General features: G+C 41.7%; 1 non-coding gene across 1 annotated transcript; it reads left to right on the forward strand.

Annotated features, from left to right (window-relative positions):
- Positions 1–17,065: 17,065 nt before the first annotated feature.
- On the forward strand, positions 17,066–17,174 carry LOC141616596 (small nucleolar RNA R71). Its single transcript, XR_012530933.1, has one exon. It is a non-coding gene; the product is annotated as a small nucleolar RNA R71 (small nucleolar RNA).
- Positions 17,175–25,130: the final 7,956 nt, after the last annotated feature.

A 25,130-nucleotide genomic window follows, 5' to 3' on the forward strand; every position in this document is an offset into this window, starting at 1 on the left:
TACCCAGGTTCATTTTATTTGACTCCCTAGATTCATTGGGTTCATTAGTTATAGGTTCCAAAATCGTCGCTCTGATACCACTTTGTAACACCCCCATACTCTAAGTGCCTTACCAGGACCACTTAAGGCATGGGAATGCTACCATCTCGGTTACCCGAGGCAAAGTATATCAAATAGACAATAAAAAAACATATTTTATTAAATATGTTTAAAGTGATACAAGTCCAAAACCAAAACTGATAAAGTAAATACAACTGTTTCCCAAAAATGCTAATCCAAATAATGTAAAAGAATGTTTAAAACACAGCGGAAGACTTCTAGACATCTCGTGGCAACTCAACCCAGCTATACCATGCGCATCATCTCATACCTGCTCAATAACTGCTCACCATCCCAGAATGGATCACCACAGTTTCAAAACATTTAAACCGGGTCAGTTACTGTTTACATAAAACAATACAACAAAAGCAATACAACAATCATCCAATCTCCATCATAACTCCACACACCTGAATACACACTAAAGTGTGTAGTCCTGCCATAATACCCATCGCAACAAGTATTCCACACCGCCAGTGGGGGATCGCAGCCGTTCCCACCGAAGCCCCGCTCATCTCATCTGAGCGATAGCCCATGTTCCTAAATGTGCACATCCCCTTTGTGGCGGGTTCCACGGAAGGCGAATCAAGGGCGTGAAGCCACTTCTACAAGTGACTCCAGTCAGCCGAGGACACACCTCGCAAACTACAGACAAGCAATCACAACCAACCACATTATACAACAACAATTACCTATTACCGATTCCAATATGATACAAATCAACAAAATTGATCAACCATCAACAATCCTATGTAAACAATAACCGAGTAGCGAAACCGCACCTGGAATAAGCAACCACAAGACCGTCACACGCAGCTACTCAGAAATGTTGCTCTACTAATCGTCCTCCTATAACACATATTCATATAATTATCACCTAATCAACATAATGCTCCCAAAACCCCCAATTAGTGTTTTAAACAACTCAACTAAACATTATAGAAATTATACAAGAATCTTACCCTTGACGCGACGAACTCAACGGTGTAAAGAACACGACAATCCGACGATCCTAGCCCTGGAATTTGCTAATAACGCGATGAATGAAAGCTACGTAAATTATTTTTCTCTTTGAAAGGTTTTAGAAAAGTTAATACTGATTAAGAAGGGTGGCGGAACCCTTAAATACTAATCACGCATTATTAACAAAATCCGGCTAAAATAACCCGTAAGACCAACTTACTCGATCGGGTAAGTGACTTACTCGATCGAGTGACCCTTACTCGATCGAGTGTCACACGTACTCGATCGAGTACCCAACAGGCAGACTATTGTTTCGTATAAAAACATACTTATTCGACGAAGTAACCCCCATTCGATAGAGTACCCATAAACATAGAAAATTGTAGTATTACAGATAGCCCCAGTTCATTGTTTTAGGCCAGTGTTTGTATGATAAGTATTTAAACCAGATCTTATTTGTATGGTCAGTCGTTTGTATCAAATGTGTGTTGATGTATTTTGCATGAGGCGGTTTGTATATATGTGTTTTTGGTTTGTAGTTTGTTTGTACTTGGCTTTTTTTTATGTGTTTCAGAGAAGCACGATTAAAGGTTGATTCCCCATTTGCTTCGACATTTGTTCCTGCATCGTTAGTGTAGAAAACAGGCAACTGGTAGCACATACTCATACACGTAAGCATGCAAAGTATATGTTGAAAACAAAAATAACCATGATGACTCCAAGTTAAAATTAAAACTGTTTTTTAAGATAAGAATTTTGAAAATTCTATGACAAGACGTCACGTTTGGATTTTTCAAATGGAATTGTTTTGAAACTTTAAGAACAATTAATTCGTGTTTGAATTAAAGCGCATCGAATTTTGCCAAAAAATTAAAACTCAAACCACCATGGATGAATTTTAAAATGATTTTGTGAGTGTGTTTTTTATTTTTGCAAGATCAAGACTCGAATTTGCAAAAGCGTTATGAGAAAATTGATGTTATGTTATCAATTTTGCGAAAAATTTTCAAAATTTTTGACTGACATGGAAACAATCCATCGCGGATCGGGGCGACTAGCCCTTCCCCCCTAAAAAAGAAGAGAAAACCCCGTATGTTTAAAGCTGCGTTGTGGAAACCGTGTCAGATTTCGTAAAACGTGAACCAAGGAAAGGTGAGTGTGAGAAAGCAAAAAAATTTCTGGGTAAGCCTAAAGAGGCACGGGCTCTACGGCAACAAAATCTAGGTGTCAAAAAGAAACACAACTTGACAAGGACAAGTCAAGGTGCGGATTTTGAGAAGCAGCCCTAAAGAGGCGCGAGCCCCTGGGCGATGCAAGGGACCTCCTCTTTTTTCGAAAAAAGGTGTTGATTGTTTTGTATAAATAGGGATGTTTGTGCTTCATATTTTCATCATCTGAAACACGAAAAACATCTCTACGAAAATTTTTTCTTCTTCTTCTACAAAAATAATTCATGGATATTTTCAAAAATAGGTTGCGACATTGGTGTCGGGATTTATCTCCCCCCAAGAAGTATCAACTCATTGTGATGGGAGTTGGTCAATTGTTGGTGCTTCTTCAAGTCAAGGTCTAATCCTTGTTCCTTGAAGCATGCTCTCGCTTTTGCGATGCGAAACATCATGTTTTCGTTTTCCCAAAAGGTGAACTTTGCCCTCTTGCCGAAGAAGTGGGCTATATTGGAGGGTGGCCGAGTTGTACTCTGGTGCTTCCTCTTACGCGGTCGTGTTATAAGGAGAAGTTTCGTTCCATGCTAGGCTTGTCGATGAGACAAGTGAACTTCATTCTTGCTCCTCATGGTATTGACATGTTATCTCTTATCAACATCTGTTCCGATCGCTTGGATGCTAAAATTTCAGAGGTGGCTAGGAGAAGGGCTCTTGCCTTTTGCCTAGTGCATGCTTACCTCCTTGTTGATGCTTTAAAGGAGTGGCCAAGGTGGTATGGTAGCATGACCCTCATTCATGTTGTCGAACAAATAGAGCATGGGTGGGATCCATCTTAGCTAGTGCTCGGTGAAATTGTTCAAGCTTTGGATAAGAAGGGTTCTTGTGGATTAGTCCCTTCATTTGGATCTCCAAGGATCCTCCAAGTATAGCTCATGGAGAAGCTAAGGTATGTTGAGCCTCCGGTTGATGCTTCTTCTTACTCCTTTCGTCATCTTACCATGAGAAAGAAGTTGTATGCGGATAGCTTTGCATGCACCGAGGCCTATTGGACATCGAAATTGGTGGAGGAAGGCGGTCCTCACATCTGTTGGGTGGTCCCGTGGTGACACTTCAGTTCCTTTACGGGGTTGCCCGCTCCGGCCGCTTCTTCTTGTTCTTTGATGGTTGTGGGCTTGAAGGTTGCTTCCTTCATTTAACCGGAAAGGGTTATGAGGCAAATGGGCCATCAACAAAAGACGCCTACTCAAGATACTCTCGTCGAAGAGAGTGTTTTCCGAAACTCTAAGCTTGTGGAGGCTTTCGAGAGGTGTTGGACCACTCAGCCAATTTGGGAGGTACCAAACCCCGCTTTAACGACATGGATGACTCCCGCTTATGTCAAATGGTCAAGAGCTCAAACCTTGGAAAAAAGGTCAAAGTTCCGCAAAGATGAAGTCATCGACTTGAAGTATAGGGAGGTTGGCAAGGCAAACCGCGCCTACTTTGTGGACTTTGGCGATGATGTGAGCTCGGATGTGATGAGGCCACCGAAGAAGAGGAGCTTGGGTCCCAAAGAGGCGGTGAGCCGCATGTGGGCTCGGCTTGGGCCAAGTATTGGGTCGTGTAAGAGCCCGAGTGCTATTGCCGTTGCGGATCCGTTGAGGATCCGTTCTGAAGAGGAAGCCCATGCTAGGCGGTCTAAGAAGAACAAGGGGAAGATGTATCCCGAAGGAAAAGGCAAGGGTAGAATGAAAGAGTGAAGACCTCCATTGCCCGTTTTCTTATTATGTTGTATTAGTATTTGTGTGTTTTTATTATATTGTATTAGCTATGTATCGTGTGTTTGTGTGTGTTAGTGTTACAATGTATGATATCTTGGTCGACACTCTAGCTCGGCAAGTCGTGGACTTGTTTAGCTTTATTTGTTGTCAAGTTTGTAATCCTTCCTATTATTAATTAAATAAGAGGATTGCTTATGCTAAAAAAATGTTGTGAACACTCATTGTTTATCCGTCCATATTGTAGAGGTAATTCGGTTTGAATTGTCCTAAACGTTGCACCTGTAAAGGGGATTGTTGTCGGAAGGGAGAAAAGCTTTTTTTTGTTCTCCTTTTTGTTTTTGTTTTTTTGTTGTTGTTTTTTGTTATGAGGAAAGGGATGCGTTTTTTGAAGTTTGTATGGGTTGTTGGTTTTTTGTGCGTGGGGATGGCTGTATCCTTCTCGTGTAAGAAAGGATTACCTTCGTATTCACCTGAAGAGGTGAAATTAAACCATGCTCTTAGTTCAAGTGTTTTGTTTGAGTGGGGTGTATATTTTTGTTTGGGTGTTGTGGTTCTATCCTTCTTGCATAAGAAAGGATTGCCTACGTATTCACCTGAAGAGGTGAAATCAAACCATGCTCGAAGTTCAGGTGTGTTGTTTGAGTACAACGGGATAATGCCTTTGAGAGATCAAAGGCTGCTGGAAACATGGCAAGGTGCCGCAACTTAGACTCGATTAAACATGCAATTTCAAATCAGAACTTTTGAGGAATTCACTTGAAAGGGAGATTGTTGGTCACTAGTTGTGAAACTAGAGAAAGGTTGTTGGTTGCTGGTGCTAAGGTTCAAGGGTAGTATTTCTTGAGTTGGTCTAGGTTGGTTGGGTTTGTGAAGTCCTCCCCATCTAGGCCACTCAATCTCACTGCGCCCCCCGAAAGAGATTTTTTGACCAGGTATGGCCCGGTCCAATTGGGTTTAAATGTCCCCCTTGGATCGACGAGTAACGGTGCTCGAACCGACTTGAGGACCAAGTCGCCATCTTTGATGTTTCTGGGTTTGACTTTTTTTGTTGAATTCCCATTGTATACGTCGTTGGTATAGCTGGACGTTGTGCAAGGCATTGAGTCACCGTTCATCTAGGAGTGTGAGTTGCTCGAACCTTCGACGGGTCCATTCCATCTCAGGGACTTGGCTTTCTAGTAGGATGCGTAGAGATGGGACTTCGAACTCCACTGGTTGTACTGCCTCCATACCGTATGATAGGTATAAGGGCATTGCTCCTGTTGGTGTTCAAATGGAGGTTCGGTATTCCCAGAGTGTGAATGGGAGCTTGTTCGGCCAATCGCGGTAATTATCTTGCATCTTCTTGATGATGGTGACAAGTGTTTTGTTTCCTGCCTCTACCGCTTCATTGGTTTGGGGACGATAGGGGGATGATTGGTGTCGTTTTATTTTGTATTTTTCCAATAATGCTTGCGTTTCGGCACGGAAGTGGAAGCCTTGGTTGCTGATGATTTCATGGGGTACCCCAAATCTGCAGATGATGTTGTCTTGGATGAACTTGGCCACTTGTTTGGCGGTTAAGACTGCATAGGATTGTGCTTCTACCCATTTGGTGAAGTAGTTGATTGCGAGGAGGACAATAAGCAATGTCCTTTGGTGCCTATCGGGTTGACTTTTCCAATGATGTCGATGCCCCAGGTCGAGAAAGGCCATGATGATGTCATGGTATATAAAAGGGATTGTGGTATGTGTTGTATATTGGCAAAGATTTGGCAGTTGTGGCAATGTTTGACGTAGTTTCTGCAATCAGCTTCCATGGTGGTCCAGTAGTAGCCTAACCACATGATTTTTCGGGCTAGCATCATTGCGCTCATGTGAGAGCCACATTCTCCGTCGTGGACCTCTTCCATGACTTTCTTGGCCTTATTGTGGTCAATTCAAAGGAGAAGGATTCCCTGGGGTGTTCTTTTGTATAGTTACTCTTGGTTTATCACGAATTGTGATGCAAGTAAACAGATGGCTCTTTGTCCTCTTGTATCAGAGTTGGAAGGGAATTCATTTTTGGTTTTATAGTTGAGGATGGCTTGGTACCAAGGTTCGACATAGTTTTCATCATCGTTGTTAATGGCGCAGATGTGAGTTGACTCGCTCTTTCTCTCGACACACGGGGGCATGGATGTCAAGTCGTCGGGTATGTTGACGAGTGCGGCAAGTTTTGCTAGGGCATCGACAAATTGTTTTTCTTCTCGTGGCAACTGGAAGTAGTCGATTTGGTCAAAAAATTCGGCTTCCTCGTTAATTTTTGCTTGGTACGGTGCTAAGCTGTCGCTTTGGATTTTCCATGATCCGGACACTTGGTTGATGATGAGTGAGGAATCGCCATGGACTCTCAGCCTCTTGATGCCAAGTGTTATGGCTGCTTGTAGGCCGATGAGGCAAGCGTCGTATTCGGCGGCATTGTTTGTGACGGCGAAGTCTAGTTTGACTGAGATCGGAATATGTCCTCCTTCTGGTGATATTATAAGGATTTCTACCCCGAAGCCTCTCAGGTTTGATGCACCATCGAAGTATAGGTCCCATGCGTCGGTGTCGGCACACAGGATGTCTTCGTCAGTGAGTGACCATGTGTCGGTCGCTGGATCCTCGTTGATGGGATTTTCTACTAGGAAATCGGCGACTGCCCTTCCCTTGATAACCTTAGGGGTACAAATTTGAGGTCTGATAGGTTTATCGCGTACCTATGCAAAGATAATTTCCCTAGAAACAAATCAATGTCGTAATAGGGGTCGAACACAAGGAAACGGGAATTACGTCGTGAATTGCTATGGGTAGATTTTTATCAAGGTCGATTACGATTTGGGTTTGGTTTGTTTGGTTGGTGATTAATAAAAATGCAATGTAAATAATATGATAGGAGATAGTCTAAAGGGTTCGGGTCACTCATGCAAAGGTAAACATATGAACATGTTAAACTCGATACTAATAATTTTGTCAATTGTTTAGGCTTAAAGATACCCACCTTACGGCATTAGTATCAACCATAGACCGGGTCCTAGAAAAACTCTCGTCCATGACTAGTTCGTCCTACCACACATGCTTAGTCTAATTCAATTCCGTGCCTCTCGACTATAGAACGAATGAACAAATTTAATCTACGACTACGGCCGATAATCAAAGATTAAGCGTAACAAAGCAAACATGTGATGGAAACAATTGAACAATATTATTATAAACTTATTTAAACATGTTATATATTTGATTTTGCATGGCTCTCCTAGCCTTTAGACTAGGAAATTTAGCTACTCATACTAAGATGTAAAATGAAAACTAAATTATAAGAAATATTGAACATGGTTATATGAATTATATTAATTAGGTGATATAACATGCGAAAAGAACAAAACTAAGGTAAATATGAGATACTTGATTATAATAACTATGTGGTAACTAAAGCAATAATGTAAATTGTAAACTTGGAATTAGAAATACCTTATAAAGGAGAACTTATATGGAAGAACAAATAACAAATAACCAAAAGCTTGAATATCAAATGCTCGAGAATATCTTGAAGTACAAAATGTTGAAAGATTAACTAAGGAATGCTTAACAACTTATAAATTAAAATGAAAACTAATGAGAGAAAACTTATAATGCTTGAGGCTTATTGTAGTAAACTTGGACGTAAAATGAGATGCCTAAAACCTAGGAATATCTCTCCTATTTATAGGAGAGGAGAAGGAAACGTAAGAAACCAAAGGGCATGCAACCTCGATCGGAGTCGCCAACCCAGATCGGGGTCGTGTGTTTCTCGGTTATTTGCCTTAATTCCTCTCTTAATTCTTTGGAGAATCTTATGTGGGTGATTAAATGTGCGATTAGTCACCCGGTTAATGCTTGCATTTGGCATCTTAAGATCTTTTGGAATCCCATGCTTTCCCCTTGATTTTTGACTTGCAATTTGAGCTTGGCTTGGATGTTTGATCTCATTTGTATTTTGCTAATTGATCCAACAAATTCTCATGCAAAAATCCATGCAACTTGAGGCACAAAGTCCATGCAATATCCAATCCTTAGTCCATTTGGTCTTCTTTCCTCTTAGCTTGCAAGTTCTAGTACTTTGTAGTTATTTTAGCTCCAAAAAGCTTATTCCCTACAAAATATGTCAAAGTATCCAAAACAACTAGAAATGCAAATATTAGATATAAAACACTTAAGATAAGTGCTAAAGACATATAAAATCAAGCTAATATAGGGGTTTAAAATGTATAAAATATGCACTTATCAAACTCCCCTAAGCTAAATCCTTGCTTGTCCTCAAGCAAGAGAAAAAATCCCATCTATTGCAATATCCAAACAAGCTAAGCATAATGATTTAAAAAACCGAAACAACATGGGCAAGGAATAAAGCAAGACATGGATGAGATTTACACGACGGCGTAGCATAGAAAACTTTGATTGAATCTTTAAGCTCTTGCATGATCTTTCAACTTATGGACTCTTACGGTGCACTTAAACTCTTTTTTCTATGTGGAAGGACATTTTTTGTGAATGATCACTCAACTATCCTCAACTTATAACAATGTGCCCGCAATCTAATATGGTAAACATGTCAAAACTAGCAAGCAAAGACAATCAAGTGTAAGCATGATAAAGAAGCCAAATGGGTAGGAAGAAGGCAAATAAACATGGGTGAAAAAGGGGAACAAAAGAGTTATGGTAATGTGGAGCTAAGTCAAGCTAGCAACTACCAAAATGCAAGGATGCTCAATCCCAATTCTAACCCAATTTTGCAATTCAAACCGTAAGAAAATTCTCCAAAATAATATAAATAATGCTTGAGAATTTCTCATATCTTTTCTTCTTCTTCTTCTTTTTTTTTTTTTTTTTTTTGCATACTTTTGTTTTTTTCTCATGCTTTTTCTCATTCATTCATTTTTTTTCTTTCTTCATTTTTTTATTTTCTTTCATTTTCCAATTTTTTCAATTTTTTCATTTCTTTTTATTTTCTCTTTTTTTTTTTGAGCATTAAGACCAAGCTCACATGACTTAAAACAACAAAACATATCCCAATGAGCACCCAAACACTATCCAACTAAGCTACTAGCTCAACAAGGGTAGGCAATTTCAATGATGTAGCTAAGGATAAATTTTGTGAAGGGGTCAAAAAGGCTAAAATATCATGTGAATGGCTCCAAAATGCTAAAACAAATGAATGCGTGCTTACCAAGAAATGACATGAAAACCATACTTATGCGTTTTGATGTAACACACATTATAAGGAGACACCTACACTCACCTAAGTGAGACCAAATAAAGATGAAATGGCCTTAAAGGAGGTTCTACCTTACCAATTTTGTAGCTTGCCAAAAGTCAAGATCAAGCCTATTCGGTTCATTCTCCATCTCCCACCTACTATGTCAAGACATCCCCATGTAGCTAATATCCCATCATTAAAGAATAAATCATTAGCAACAAGCTATTATTAGGATAAGCAAAGAGAAAAGTAGGCGACAAGCAAGCACAAAGCAAAAATTTCTCTCAAAAAATTTCAAATTTTCTACACTACATGCAAACTACACTATATGCAAATGCAATCCCCCCCAAGCTAAACATCACATTGTCCTCAATGTGCCAACTATCCAAATCACCCAATCAAACCATAAAAATGGCTCAAAGCACAAAACAAGAAGGATTAGAGGTTATGTTTAATGGGTTACAAGATCTAAACTAATATGCAAAGCAATTAAAAACTTACTCAACTTGCTAGCCCCCCCCCCCCCCCCCAAGCTAGCATGAATTCGGGGGATGTCTTCATCAATCAACTAAGAAAAGGGCCAAAAATTGAACCCTTTCCTCCCTTTCTTCTTCTTCTTACCACTACCACTTGATTCTCCTTGTTGGCCATATCCACTTGAGTCATCCCCTTGAAGAGGAGTGACATACTCACCAATATCTTGGCCACTACCAAGACCATCACCATAACTACTAATCCCACCATAGCCACCATAGACACCATACAATGCCTCAACCCTATAATCCGAACCACAAAAGTCCGGGCTGGGTTCATATTGAGCAAATGTACCTGCATCATTGTGAGGAGGGGAAGGGGGAATAGGATATGGAGGAGGAAATCCACCCAGAGGATAAGTATAGAATAAAGGATGTGGCCCTTCGGGTTGGATAACTCCTTGCCTAGCAAAATGATCATAAATAGGATGCAATGCAAGTCGTTGGTCATCACGAATTTGATTAACACCTAAGTTCATTTCCCGCATCATATTCATCATTTCTATGCTAGATGGTGACTCAATGCTAGAGGTGGAGTGACGTGCTTGGGAGGATTGACCTCCCACACGTCTCTCAACTATGGTAGTTGACTCACCTCTAATGGCTAAATGGTAGGTCGGTCTAACAAAGGGGTCACTTCCACGACGAGGCTTAGTGTGAACCAAAGCCTTTATTTCTTTCTTTTCCTCGGGTAGACGAATGGAGTCTTACCTACCTATCTTCCAAATCATGTTGGGATGAGCATCTTTAAACCAATTACAAGAAATAAAATACTCATAATCAAGACCAACTCCCTTAGACCTAGACTCAAGCATTGGTCTCAAACCGGTAGTCTCTTGGTTAAACCGACAAAAATGGTGAGCAATTTTAGTGACCAAACCACCTAAGACAATGCAACTATTCTTGGTATTGGTTTGTTTGGTCAAGTGGACCGCAAAGTGGTAGGGGATATTGATTCCCCACTTCTCATCACCATTAACATTCAAGAAAGCACCCAAGATTTCTAACTCAATCTTCCTCACCGAGTGAGGTTCATTTCTCCCAAAAAAGGTCAATCCCATAAACCTTTGCCAAATCCTTATGTCGGGATAATGAATAAATTGATGTGGTGTATGATTCCAACCCGGAAACGTCAAGTGAGAAATGGCATCCCAAGTTAAAACGGGGTTATAATCATCGGGTGATTCGGTCAGTAAGTCTTTGTGAGGCAAATCAAAGATAGCGGCGAAATCCGCTAAGTCCAACCTATGATCTTCATTAAATAAGCGAAAGGTAACAAAAACAATACAACCGGGTTTCCTAGACCTATGAAACTCGAAAGAGCTCAAGAACTCAAGGGTGAGTTCGGGGAAGGTCTTATAATTCATGGTATAACAAGACTTCATGCCAAGATTTTTAAACAAAGCTTTAACATTTTTCTCTATTCCAATATTGTTTAAAGATGCTTGGTTAATGAATTTCGTTGGTTCCATACCTTTGCTTCTCAACATAACCCAATTGTTATATTGAGCTAGTGAATTGAAGATCACATTTGGATATTCCGGGTCATGCCATTGTGGGACTTCCTCCATTTGGACATCCGCTGCTGCATTTTAAGGCTCCGCCTCACCTCTCCTTCACTTAGAAGCACCTTGTGAAGGAGCTTTTCTTGGTGCTATATTTCTGAAATTTTAAGACAAAATTCATCTTAAGGCAAACCAAAATTCATCCTAATAGGCATAATAGTATGAATTAGTGAACTAATTCACACTACAAACATGTAATAAACATTCTACAACCAATTTCTAGTACCAAAAAGCACAAAATCGAATTCCCCCAAATTGATTTATGGTTTGCATAATCCAATTAATTGATTGCAATAGATGAATTTAAAGAGAAAAGAGAAGAGATCTGACCAATTTGATGTTAATGGATGAATAAAGCTTGCAAATCAATGAAGAACTTGAAGTTTCCTTGTGATTTTAGGTAGAAAAATGAACAAAATGATGGAGAAAGGGAAGAGGGAGTACCGTCGGGTTTGCTAAGATATGAAAGAAGCTTTCTTTTTTTTTTACATACCCGTCAATTAACGAAAGGCAGCTACAGAACCACGACCCCGATCGGGGCCACCAATCCGATCGGGGTTGACTGCATTTTCGCGTTGACTTGTTCCCATGCGGAAATGGATTGTTTTCTTTTTTTTTCTGAATACCACATCCCTGAACGGGGTTTTTGCATGGGGTTGCGTGTCAAATGCACTCCAATTTCTCCTTTCTTCTTTTTCACCTAGAAATCACAAAAGAAACATCGTCAAGTTGAGTATTTTATTACTAATCTACGAGAAACAATTAAATTGCAGAAAATTAAAAATAAAAATAAATAAAAGCAATAAAAAGCTTGGGTTGCCTCCCAAGAAGCGCTGGTTTAACGTCCCGCACGACGAAAAAGCTTGAGTTGGTTTAAGCTTTATTTGGTAGAGGTTGAACGGTCATTTCCTCTATCACACCAACGATCACATTCTCATGGTAGAGCTTCAAACGATGACCGTTTGCTTTGAATTTTTCGCCCTTGGTGGTCATCACTTCAATGGAACCGAACTTGTTGACATTTGTGACGGTATATGGACCGGTCCACCGTGATCGTAACTTTCCCGGAAATAGCTTGTATCGGAAATTGAATAGCAAGACCTTATCACCAATTTGAAATTCCTTGTTCAAGATCTTCTTAACATGCCATCTCTTTGTTCTCTCCTTGTAGAGACGGGAGCTCTCATAAGCTTGCAAGCGGAATTCAACGAGTTCATTGAGTTGCAACAACCGCTTCTCTCCACTCAACTTCGGGTCCATGTTAAGCTCCTTAATTGCCCAAAAAGCCTTTTGTTCCATCTCCACGGGAAGATGGCACGCCTTTTCATAGACCAACCTATACGGTGAGGTACCAATAGGTGTCTTAAAAGCGGTACGGTAGGCCCATAAGGTATCATCGAGCTTCATACTCCAATCCTTTCATGATTTGGCAACAACTTTCTCAAGTATAGACTTGATCTCACGGTTGGAAACCTCTACTTGGCCACTAGTTTGTGGATGATAAGCCAAGCCTCTTCTATGATAGACTCCATATTTTTCAAACAAAGCATCAAGTTGTTTCTCACCGAAGTGAGTACCACGATCACTAATGATTGCTCTTGGAACACCGAACCTCGGGAATATGATCTTCTTGAACAATTTAATCACGTTGCGAGCATCATTGGTAGGAGTAGCAATTGCCTCTACCCATTTAGAGACATAATCAACGGAAACCAAAATATATTGATTCCCTTTTGAGGAAGGAAACGGTCCTTGATAATCTATGCCCCAAACATCGAACACCTCAACTTCCAAGATACCATTTAGAGGCATCTCGTGTCTTCGTGATATAGAACTCGTCCTTTGGCAAGCATCACAAGCCATCACGAAAGTTTTGGCATCTTGGAACATGGTTGGCCAATAGAAGCCGAATTGCAACACCTTTGCAACGGTCTTGGATGGTCCATGATGACCACCATAAGGAGAAGAATGGCATCCTTCTAGCACCCCTTTCACATCCCATTTGGGATACATCTCCGGAATAGCCCATCGGAGCAATGTTTGAACAAATGTGGATCATCCCATAGGAAGAACTTGGCATCATGTAAGAACTTCTTCCTTTGTTGATATGAAAGGTTGGGTGGCAATTCTCTTCCAACTAGGTAGTTGGCTATGTCGGAATACCAAGGAGTATTGGCTTCCAACATCATTAGAACATCGTCGGCGAAGGAATCATCAATAGGTAACTCAATACCTCCATCATTGAATTTCAAACGGGATAAGTGATCGGCAACAACATTTTCGGCCCCCTTTTTGTCTTTAATCTCAAGATCAAATTCTTGCAAGAGCAAGATCCCTCTTATCAACCTTGGCTTAGCTTCTTGTTTGGCTAGGAGATGCTTCAATGCGGCATGATCGGTATGACCAATGACTTTGGAACCAATCAAGTAAGAGCGGAATTTGTCTAAGGCATAGACAATGGCAAGTAGCTCTTTCTCCGTCGTGGCATAATTGATTTGAGCCGCATCCAAGGTTTTGCTAGCGTAGTAGATAGCATGGAAAACCTTGTCCTTTCTTTGTCCTAGCACGGCACCTACCGCATAGTCACTTGCATTACACATGAGCTCGAATGGCAAGTTCCAATTCGGTGATTGGATGATAGGTGCGGAAATCAAAGCCTTCTTAATCCTATTAAAAGACTCAAGACAATCGTTAGTAAACACAAAGGGATCATCTTTTAAAAAAAGCTTCGTAAGAGGTTTGGCAATCTTAGAAAAATCTTTAATAAAACGGCGGTAGAAACCCGCATGGCCTAAGAAACTCCCTACACTCTTCACATTTACCGGTGGGGGTAGTTGTTCAATAACTTGGACCTTAGCACGGTCCACTTCAATTCCTCTTTCTGAAATAATATGACCAAGCACCACTCCTTCGTTTACCATGAAGTGGCACTTTTCCCAATTCAACATTAAATCAACTTCCTCACAACGCTTCAAAAGTTGGACAAGTTAGTCAAACAAGCATCAAAAGAAGAACCATAGACACTAAAATCATCCATAAACACCTACATGATAGACCCAATGTAGTCGGAAAAGATGCTTATCATGCAACGTTGGAAAGTGGCGGGGGCATTACAAAGACCAAAAGGCATTCTACAGTAGGCAAATGTACCATAGGGACATGTAAACGTGGTCTTCTCTTGGTCATCCGGGTGAATGGGTATTTGAAAGAACCCGGAATAACCATCTAGGTAGCAAACGTATTTGTGACATGCCAACCTTTCCAACATTTGGTCAATAAAAGGTAATGGGTAGTGGTCTTTCTTAGTAGCTAGATTTAGCCTCCTATAGTCAATGCACATTCTCCAACCCGTCACAACTCTAGTTGGAATTAACTCATTTTTATCATTTTTTACTACGGTAGTTCCTCCTTTCTTAGGAACCACTTGGACCGGACTCACCCATTTAGAATCGGAAATCGCATAGATAATTCCCGCATCTAACAATTTAAGCACTTCCTTTTTGACCACTTCTTGCATGTTAGGATTTAGTCGTCTTTGACCTTGGACACATGGTTTATGATCTTCCTCAAGATTGATTCGGTGCATGCAAAATTCGGGACTTATGCCTTTTAAATCATCAAGTTTATAACCAATGGCTTTCTTGTGAGACCTTAAGACATGAAGCAATTTAGCCAATTGACTCTCATCTAATTTAGCACTAACGATTACCAGACACATCCCCTCATCATCTAGAAAAGCATACCTCAAATTGGAAGGAAGGGGCTTAAGCTCGGGTTTTTGTACCTCAACATCTTGAGGTGTAGCAACCAAGCCTATAAAGTGTGAGCTCTCCTCCAATGATAGCTCCTCTCCATCCTATTCTTGCTCCAAATCATCAATTTCCTCATTCCAATCTCATCATCACCTGTAAATGATTCTAAAAGCAAGAGTGCCTCCAAGGGATATTTAGATAAAGATCGAGGTGTAGAGTCTTCTATAACAATGTCAACAACATCCAAAATGTCAATAGAATAACAAGACTCTTCTATCATAGGACTCTTCATGGCACTATTCAAATTATATGTGACCTTATCGTCACCCACTTTCAATGTAATTTTATCGTTCTTGACATCAATCAACGCACCCGCGGTGTGTAAAAATGGTCTTCCCAAAATGATTGGGATTTAGACATCTTCGGCCATGTCAAGAACAATAAAATCAACCGGAATGAAAAACTTACCAACCTTAACGGGAACATCCTCCAAAACTCCCAAAGGGCGTTTTATAGAACGGTCCGCCATTTGCAATGTGACACTAGTGCATTATTTTAAGACTCCCATATTAAGATTAGCACAAATAAAGTAAGGTATTACACTCACACTAGCACCTAAATCGCATAAAGCTTTATCAATTTGGTAGGTGCCAATTGTGCATGGAATAGAAAAGCTACCGGGATCTTTTAACTTAGGAGGGGACTTGTTTTGCAAAAGAGCACTCACCTCGGTGGTGAGAGCTATTGTTTCAACCTCATCAAAAGTCCTCTTCTTAGTTAAAATGTCTTTCATGAACTTAGTGTAAGATAGAATTTGAGTGATTAATTCGGTAAAAGGAACGGTTACCTGTAAATTCTTCACAACTTCCATGAATTTACCGAGTTGGGAATTCTTTTGATGCTTTGCCAATCTATGAGGAAATGGCACTTTGACTTTTTTTCGGAATCTTTGCTTCAACATCTTTCTTTGGAGGAGCATCCTCCACTTCCTTGACTTTCTCAACAAACAAGTGGGTCATCCACTTTCTTGGGTATTTCTTCAATTTCCTTATCATTTGGAGAGACCTCCAACTCAACAAGTACCTCCTCATCATCTTTGGGCATGGATGGCCCGTCATATTTTGTACCACTTCTGAAGGAGATAGCATTAAGGGTAGCATGTGGTTGCTCACCTTGAGGGGGTAGTTGACCCGATTTCCTTGAAGAGCTAGATGAGGCCAATTGAGCCATTTGTTGCTCCAACATTTTGATTGCGGCATTTTGAGCTTGCTCATTCTTTTGGATTTGAGCCAACAATTCCTTTTGCATATGGATTATCAAGCCCTCAAGCTTACCTCCCTCTTGGTTATTTTGTTGGGCATTTTGTGGTGGAGGTTGAGTTTGTTGGAAATTGTTTTGTGGGGGCCTTTGTTGATTTTGATACCCCGGTGGAGGGATATATTTTTGTTGTTGAGGGACATAGGCATTTTGTTGTGGTGGGGGTTGTGGTTGAGGATTTAGCACATTGTTGCTTCTATAAGACATATTCGGGTGAAATCTTGAATTTGGGTTATATGTGTTTGAGAATGTACCCGGTGGATAAGCATTTTGTGCATTTTGTCTTAATGCTAGAAAGTCATTTACCTCTTCAATGGGGGCTTGGCAATGAGCGGCATAGTGACCCACACCTCCGCAACCTTCACACACAACGATTTGGCTTGTTGAGGACATGGCATTGACTTGTTGAACGGAATCTCTAGCATCCCTTTCCGCCAATTGTCGTTGGAGCAAAGCAATTTGAGCTAGCAAAACGGAGTTGTTAGAGGATTCTTCTTTACCTTTAGATGGAACAACTCCGTAATTGACATATTGGGCATCATGGACCGCCATAGATTGCATGAGCAAGGTCGGTGTCAATTTGATCAAGCCGCCCATTGTTGGCGGAATCAAGAATCCTTCGGGACTCGGCACAACATCCATTGTAGAATGTTATTACTAGAAACCAAACATCTAGACCATGATGTGGGCATTGTCTTTGAAACTCTTTGTACCTCTCCTAAGCCTCATATAAGCTCTCAAGAGCTTGTTGACGGAATCTAGTAATTTGGCTCCTCAAAGTTTGAGTTTTCTCTAGTGGAAAAAACTTTTGATAAAAAGCAAGAGCCAAAGTCTCCCAATTGGTGATTCCCATGGCGGTGTGGTCAAGGCTATTGATCCAAAGCTTGTCCTTGTCCTTCAAAGAGAAAGGGAAAAGTACTTCCCTTATTTGGGCTTGAGTGACGCCCGTTTGCCGGATCATGGAGCAATAGTCACAAAAGCTTTGCACATGCAAATTGGGATCCTCCAAAGTACTTCCCCCAAATTGCTTCCTCTCCACAAGGCTAATGAAAGCCGGTTTGATCTCGAAGTCCGGTGCGGTGATTTGAGTTGTTGTGATTCCGGCCAGAAGCATGGCCGCGGTGGGCTTTGAGTGATCGGAAAGTTTCACCATCTTTTTGGTAGTAGATGGTGGTGGTGGTGGTGGTGGAGTTGATGAATAAGAAACCTCCTCCTCTTCAAGAACCTCTAGATCGTCTAAGTAAGACTTTCTAGCACTTTCAACTTGTACGGGTGAAGTAGCTTCTTTCACTTCCTTCCAAAAACGTCGTCTTCTCCTAAATGTTTTCTCGGGATCGGAATCCGGTGAAAGCAATTCTCCACTACGAGAGGACCTGGGCATAAGACAACAATTTCTAGAGAAGTGATAAGTAACAGTCTCAAGGAACAAGTGTTCCCCAAGACAAAGGAAACAAGATAAAAATCGACAATTCAAAAAGCAATAAAACCGTGCCCCCGGCAACGGCGCCAAAATTTGATAGGTTTATCGCGTACCTATGCAAAGATAATTTCCCTAGACACAAATTAATGTAGTAATAGGGGTCGAACACAAAGAAACGGGAATTACGTCGTGAATTGCTATGGGTAGATTTTTATCAAGTTCGATTACGATTTGGGTTTGGTTTGTTTGGTTGGTGATTAATAAAATGCAATGTAAATAATATGATAGGAGATAGTCTAAAGGGTTCGGGTCACTCATGCAAAGGTAAACATATGAACATATTAAACTCAATACTAATAATTTTGTCAATTGTTTAGGCTTAAAGATACCCACCTTACGGCATTAGTATCAACCATAGACCGGGTCCTAGAAAAACTCTCGTCCATGACTAGTTCGTCCTACCACACATGCTTAGTCTAATTCAATTCCGTGCCTCTCGACTTTAGAACGAATGAACAAATTTAATCTACGACTACGGCCGATAATCAAAGATTAAGCGTAACAAAGCGAACATGTGATGGAAACAATTGAACAATATTATTATAAACTTATTTAAACATGTTATATATTTGATTTTGCATGGCTCCCCTAGCCTTTAGACTAGGAAATTTAGCTACTCATACTAAGATGTAAAATGCAAACTAAATTATAAGAAATATTGAACGTGGTTATATGAATTATATTAATTAGGTGATATAACATGCGAAAAGAATAAAACTAAAGTAAATATGAGATACTTGATTATAATAACTATGTGGTAACTAAAGCAATAATGTAAATTGTAAACTTGGAATTAGAAATACCTTATAAAGGAGAACTTATATGGAAGAACAAATAACAAATAACCAAAAGCTTGAATATCAAATGCTCGAGAATATCTTGAAGTACAAATGTTGAAAGATTAACTAAGGAATGCTTAACAACTTATAAATTAAAATGAAAACTAATGAGAGAAAACTTATAATGCTTGAGGCTTATTGTAGTAAACTTGGACGTAAAATCAGATGCCTAAAACCTAGGAATACCTCTCCTATTTATAGGAGAGGAGAAGGAAACGTAAGAAACCAAAGGGCATGCAACCCCGATCGGGGCCGCCAACCCCGATCGGGGTCATGTGTTCCTCGGTTATTTGCCTTAATTCCTCTCTTAATTCCTTGGAGAATCCTATGTGGGTGATTAAATGTGCGATTAATCACCCGATTAATGCTTGCATTTGGCATCTTAAGATCTTTTGGAATCCCATGCTTTCCCCTTGACTTTTGACTTGCAATTTGGGCTTGACTTGGATGTTTGATCTCATTTGTATTTTGCTAATTGATCCAACAAATTCTCATGCAAAAATCCATGCAACTTGAGGCACAAAGTCCATGCAACATCCAATCCTTAGTCCATTTGGTCTTCTTTCCTCTTAGCTTGCAATTTCTAGTACTTTTTAGTTATTTTAGCTCCAAAAAGCTTATTCCCTACAAAATATGTCAAAGTATCCAAAACAACTAGAAATGCAAATATTAGCTATAAAACACTTAAGATAAGTGCTAAATACATGTAAAATCAAGTTAATATAGGGGGTTAAAATGTATAAAATATGCACTTATCAAGGTCAAATTCGAATAGCATGAGTGTCCACCTAGACAACCTTCCGTTTAACACGGGCTTTTCGAAGATGTATTTGACGGGGTCCATCTTGTAGTAGATGTGAACTATGTAGCTGAGCATGTAATGTGGTAGCTTTATTGTCGACCAAACCAGGGCGAGACATATCTTCTCCGGTTGGGTGTACTTTGTTTCATATACGATGAATGTTTTGCTAATGTAATAGATGGCTCGTTTTTTGCCGTCGACTGTTTGTGCTAGCAATGCTCTCATGGCCGTGTCGGTGAGGGTCAAGTGTAGGGATAAGGGAATTCCCTGCTGAGGTGGCATGAGGACATGAGGTTTGGATAGAATTTCCTTTATCCCGTCGAAGGCTTTTTGGCAATCGTCGACCCAATCGGTGTGATCGGTGCCGTGGAGCTTCTTGAAGATAGGTTCACAAATCATAGTGAGCTTGGCTATGAAGCGGCTGATATATTGGACTTGACCGAGAAATCTCTGAATCTCCTTCTCGTTCTTAGGCCGAGGCATTTGTTGGAGAGCTTTGATTTTGGTGGGAACGATTTCGATGCCTCTTTTGCTGACGACGTGTCCCAAGAGTTTTCCGGAGGTGACCCCGAATGCACACTTCTAAGGATGTAGTCTCATGTTGTATTTCCGAAGGCGAGCGAAGAATTTTTGAAGGGTGGTGATGTGGCCGTCTCGCTCTTTCGATTTGACGATCATGTCGTCGACGTATACCTCTACTTCCTTATGCATCATGTCGTGTAGCATAGTGGTGGCGGTTCTTTGATAGGTTGCTCCGGCGTTGATTAGGCCAAAGGGCATGACAATGTAGCAATATGTACCCCACTGCGTAGTGAATGCAGTTTTGTGCAGGTCTTCCTCAGCCATTTTGATTTGGTTGTACCTAGCATACCCGTCCATGAATGATAATAGGGCGTGCTCGGCAGTGTTGTCTACCAAGATGTTAACATATGGCAGAGGGAAGTCGTCTTTTAGACTTGCTTTGTTTAGGTCTCTGGAGTCGACGTAAACCCGAATTCTCCTATCTTTCTTGGGTACGGGGACTATGTTGGCCACCCAGTCAGAATATTCTTAAACTTTGATGAATCCGGCTTTAAATTATTTGTCTACCTCTTCCTTGATTTTCAGGGCCCACTCAGGGCGCATACGGCGCAACTTTTGCTTCACGGGTTTAGCTCCAGGCTTAATGGGTATCCTGTGCTCTGAAATCTCTCTGTCGATCTCAAGCATGTGTTTGTATGACCATGCGAATACGTCCTTGTATTCGTGCAAAAGGTCGATGAATTGTTGTCTTTCTGAGGGGTCAAGGGTGGTCCCTATCCTATGTTCTTGAGGTGCATTGTCGGTCCCTACGTTGATGAGTTTGGTATCCTTAATGATGGGTGTTCTATATTCGCGATTTTCGAGTTCTTTGGCTAGGTGAGGTGGTTAGTCACTCAAGTCAAATTCCTCATATTCGTTCAGAATTGCATTGCAGTTAAATTGAGACAAGTTGTAAGCAAACTTAGCATTCATTAAGTTGACCTGAGCGAAAAGCTCGCATAGGACAGACATCTCATGGGCAGTCAGAGGCGACACAATAGAGGAGGTGACCCCTGGAACAAGCTCCAGGTTGCTACCTTCTGCGGGAGTAGGGGTGACATTAGTTGACTCAGCCTTTGAGATAGCCACAAGCTTGTGATAAAACAGTGGAAAAAGAACTTTGCCAGGGATGTCGGGAGTGTTAGGAGCTAAGACAGACTCTGACTCAGACTTGTCATCAGACTCGTACTCAGACTCAGTCTCGTCTTCACTTTCCTCCTTGAACATGGGGCCTTCCCCAGTTGTGATCTTGAGAATGCGGCCATGACGATCGGTCCACTTGACAGTCTTACTCCAGCCTTAGATAGTTTTCTCTGGGTTAGCATCAGAGATTAAGGCAGTAGGGTCGAACTGGTTGTCTTTGAGCGCAATGTTTATGATGTCCTTGTAGTTGAGGTGCTTGTTGTTGTCTTCTCCGAAAAAAAGGCTCACAGCTTGCCCGTCTAGGCAAGGGGTTGATTCAAATTTGACCGATGCAGCATTGGAGTTGTTGTTAGGGATGAAATAGTAGTCTTGAAAGACTTCTATACCCGGGTGTTTGACCTTCGTCATGCGGTCGTAGATTGGCTCAGGAAAACCGTTGTAAAGCTCAGACTCTCCCTCGAGGATGCAGTAGCCGTAGAGAGTCAAGTGATATGGGCGGAGGATAACGCCTTGCTTGTTGCGCTTCCTTACAAGGAGACCCATTTCTTGGATGTCTTCATCGGTCGGCTCGTAGCCTAGTCGGAAAGGGATGTTGGGGACCTTGGCCTGTTTCAAGGGAGGCAAGGTGCTCTTTAATGGGGTAAGAGGCATGCCCAAGAAGTACCCCTGGTGCATCAAGATACGGTTGATCGCGAGATTCGCGAACGGACCACAATCAAAAGATGTTGGTTCTCCATTTAGGGCATTCGCAGCTTGGAATCCCCACATTTCGTTGTCGATCTCCTTAATGATTTTAGAGCCTATCCCCTTTTTCATGACAGCCTTAATTGGGGATGCAGGAATTGTGATTATTTTCCCGTTGAAGGGGAACCTGATTTTCTGATGAAGGGTTGATCTGACGGCTTTGGCTGCATGGATCCAGGGGCGCCCTAGAAGGATATTGAACGACACGTCAATGTCGACTACCTGGAAATTGGCTTGTCTCTCCAAGGATCATGTCGCAATGGTTAGGGTGATAAGGCCTGCGACCTTACGACGAGTGTCGTTGTAGGCGCGAACTCCTTGATTGGTTGGGACTAAGTCAGCTTCCTTGATCCCCAGTCTATGAGCCATTTTGAGGGGAATGACGTTAACTGTAGATCCGTCATCTACCAGGACCATGGGTATGTTCTTTTTCAAGCATTGCACGGTGATGTATATGGACAAGTTGTGATCGGCTCCGAAAGGAGGGATATCTTCGTCGAAGAATATGATTGGGTTGTTCAGGTCAGAGACATCCCTCGTCATATGGGCTATCACTTCTTCGGGTGAGGAGGTGGAAGGCACTGCCAGCTTCCCCATGGCTTGAAGCAAAGCCTGTCGATGCTCGAAGGATGAGGCGATTAGTTCCCAAATGGATATTTTGGCCTTGTTCTTCTGGAGTTGCTTTAGAATTGAGTTATATGGTACCCTGGGTTGAACATCCACGTCTGGGACGATTTGGTCATTGGTTGTTGTCGAATTATTTGTTGTGTTGTTTTGGTTATGGTAAGGGCGTCCAGATCGAGTAAGGTGATCAATCTCTTTGGTTTGCTTGCACTTTCCCGAGGCAATGTAGACGTCATCTACGTCGTCTCTCTAGGTACTGTTGATTTCGGAGTCGCGAGGGTACCTTAAAGGGGTATTCCTCAGAGGATGGTTTTTGTGAGGGAAGTTTTTCTGTAGGTAGTTTTTGTGAGATGATTATTGTGAGGTTGTTTATTGTGGAGTTGATTATTGTGGTTTATATTGTGAGGTGCATGCCAGAATGGTCGCAGGAGTAGTCCCCTCTGGAATTGGGTGTTTTGGGTGCTTGAAGGACCCTCCCTTGGGCGTGGTGCAGGTGTTGCTGGGTTGAATATTAGCCGTGGTAAGCATCCTCGAGTCGGGTGATCCTTTCTGAGAGACTGGCTATGGCTTCCTCGACTTGCTGAAACATGGCGAGCATGGACGCGACGCCGAATACAAACATCCCGTCCGGGGTGTCTTTTTCCATGGCATTGATCTCATCCTCAATGGGAAAGATGAGATGTGAACAATCCAGAGTCGGCTCGTCATCTAAGATGGCGTGAATTCCCAAAGGGTTTGTTTTGTTGTTTGGTTTTACTGGCAGAGGTAAGGGTAGTTCTCCTTTCTCGATCATATCCTGAATGGCGTGCTTCAGCTTGAAGCAAGTTTCTGTGTCATGGCCTTTGCCTTGATGATATTGGCAATAGGCATTAGGATTCAAAAAGCGAGGTTTCCTTACTTCAAGCGGGTCCGGGGTGGGCCCGATTGGTTGTAGTTTCCCTTGGTCCATGAGCCTTTTCAGGGCGCTAGCATAGGTATCTCCCAAGTTGGTGAGAAGTTCGGTTTTCTTTGTAGTTGGCTCAAGGAGGTTGGCCTCGTCAATTTTGTTTGCTTGACCATAGGGACGAGATGCAGTTGATATAGACCCCTGATAGCCTTTACCCGTAGTCTTGGCTAGAATGCCCTTGCGTAGATCATCTTCAAAAACGGGTCCCGAGGATCTGCAGATCCTGGAAGGTTTTGATGTTCTGATACCTTAGCAGGTAAGCATAAATTGGATGGAGGTTGTTGACAAATTTCTCCGCCAAGGTTGATTCGCTCGGTTTACTGACCAATTGGGTGCTCACCCTTCTCCAGCGAGTTAGGAATTCGTTGAATCCCTCTTTGTTATTCTGAGTTAGGACCTCAAGAGTGCGGGTGTTGGCTTGAATTTCAACGTTGTCGGCGTATTGTTTTGCGAATTCAACTGCGACTTCGTCCCAAGTGGTAATGCTCTTTGGGTCGAGGGAATAGTACCATTGATGAGGAATCGGTTCCAAGGACGATGGAAAGATCCGGGTAAATGGCTCATGTTTGACCCCTTTAATGGACATGTAATCCTTGAAGGCTCGGATGTGATTGAGTGGGTCCTCCACTCCTTTGAACTTAGGCACATCAGTTAAGGCGAAGTTGTCAAGCAGTTGATCCCCGACGGGTTCGAACCTTCGATTGTTCTCGAGGTGAATGTTGTTTCCACGGGCCAAGAGATGCTCTTCCAAGAAGCCTTTTCTCAGTTTCGGTTAAAGGCGGAGTATTATGTTCTCCGGTTTCCTTGTTTTCCAGAGTGTCGATACGGGTCTCGACACAGTCCAGAGTGACCTTAAGGGCTGTGAGCAGGCTGGCTGGCTGAGCGGTTGTGAGATCTTTGTTGTCATCGTTGTTGTTGTTGTTGTTGAACGAAGCTGAAGATAGATCCATGGTTCTGAGGCAGAAAACGGCTCACGTTACATCCCAATCCGACACGGTTTAGCGACTAAACACAGACAGCACAAAGGACGGAGAGACACTTTGGACTCAACGGGGCGAGGGCAACGGTGTGTGCTGCCTCGGTGCTAACTCGATTGATGGTGCAACAGTGTTGACTAAACTTTGACTCGCGTTCAACGTAATGGCGTGACGCTGTTGAACGAGTCTCGAGGTGAGACGACTCATAAGTAGAGACCCATAAGTACGTTTGCTTTGATTCGGTAGACACGAGGCGGAATTGGAGTAGTGGACTGAAATTTTTGAAAATAATTTTTTTTAAAAAAGATACGTTTGTTGCTTATGGACGGCTTTCGAAGAGTAGCGACAGAGAGTCGACCAGTTGAAAAGGGTTGTCTTAGGTTTGTTTTCAAAAGACGGTTTGAGTTAAAGTTGTGGCGGCTTTTAAAATGATGCGTTGTTTCCGAAGACGGTTTTTTGAAATTCAAAATCGTACGTTTTGAAAATCGAGGTTTGCAATGTTTGAAATTGTTATGGTCTCGAGAACGATGTGTCGTCCTCGGGATTTGAAAAGCCTCGAAAAGGTGTGTTATTTCCGGGTTTTTAAAGGGCCATTATGTCGGCGCAAAAAGTCAATTATACCA

The sequence above is a fragment of the Silene latifolia genome, chromosome 11 (assembly GCF_048544455.1).
Source record: "Silene latifolia isolate original U9 population chromosome 11, ASM4854445v1, whole genome shotgun sequence".
Lineage (NCBI taxonomy): Eukaryota > Viridiplantae > Streptophyta > Magnoliopsida > Caryophyllales > Caryophyllaceae > Silene > Silene latifolia.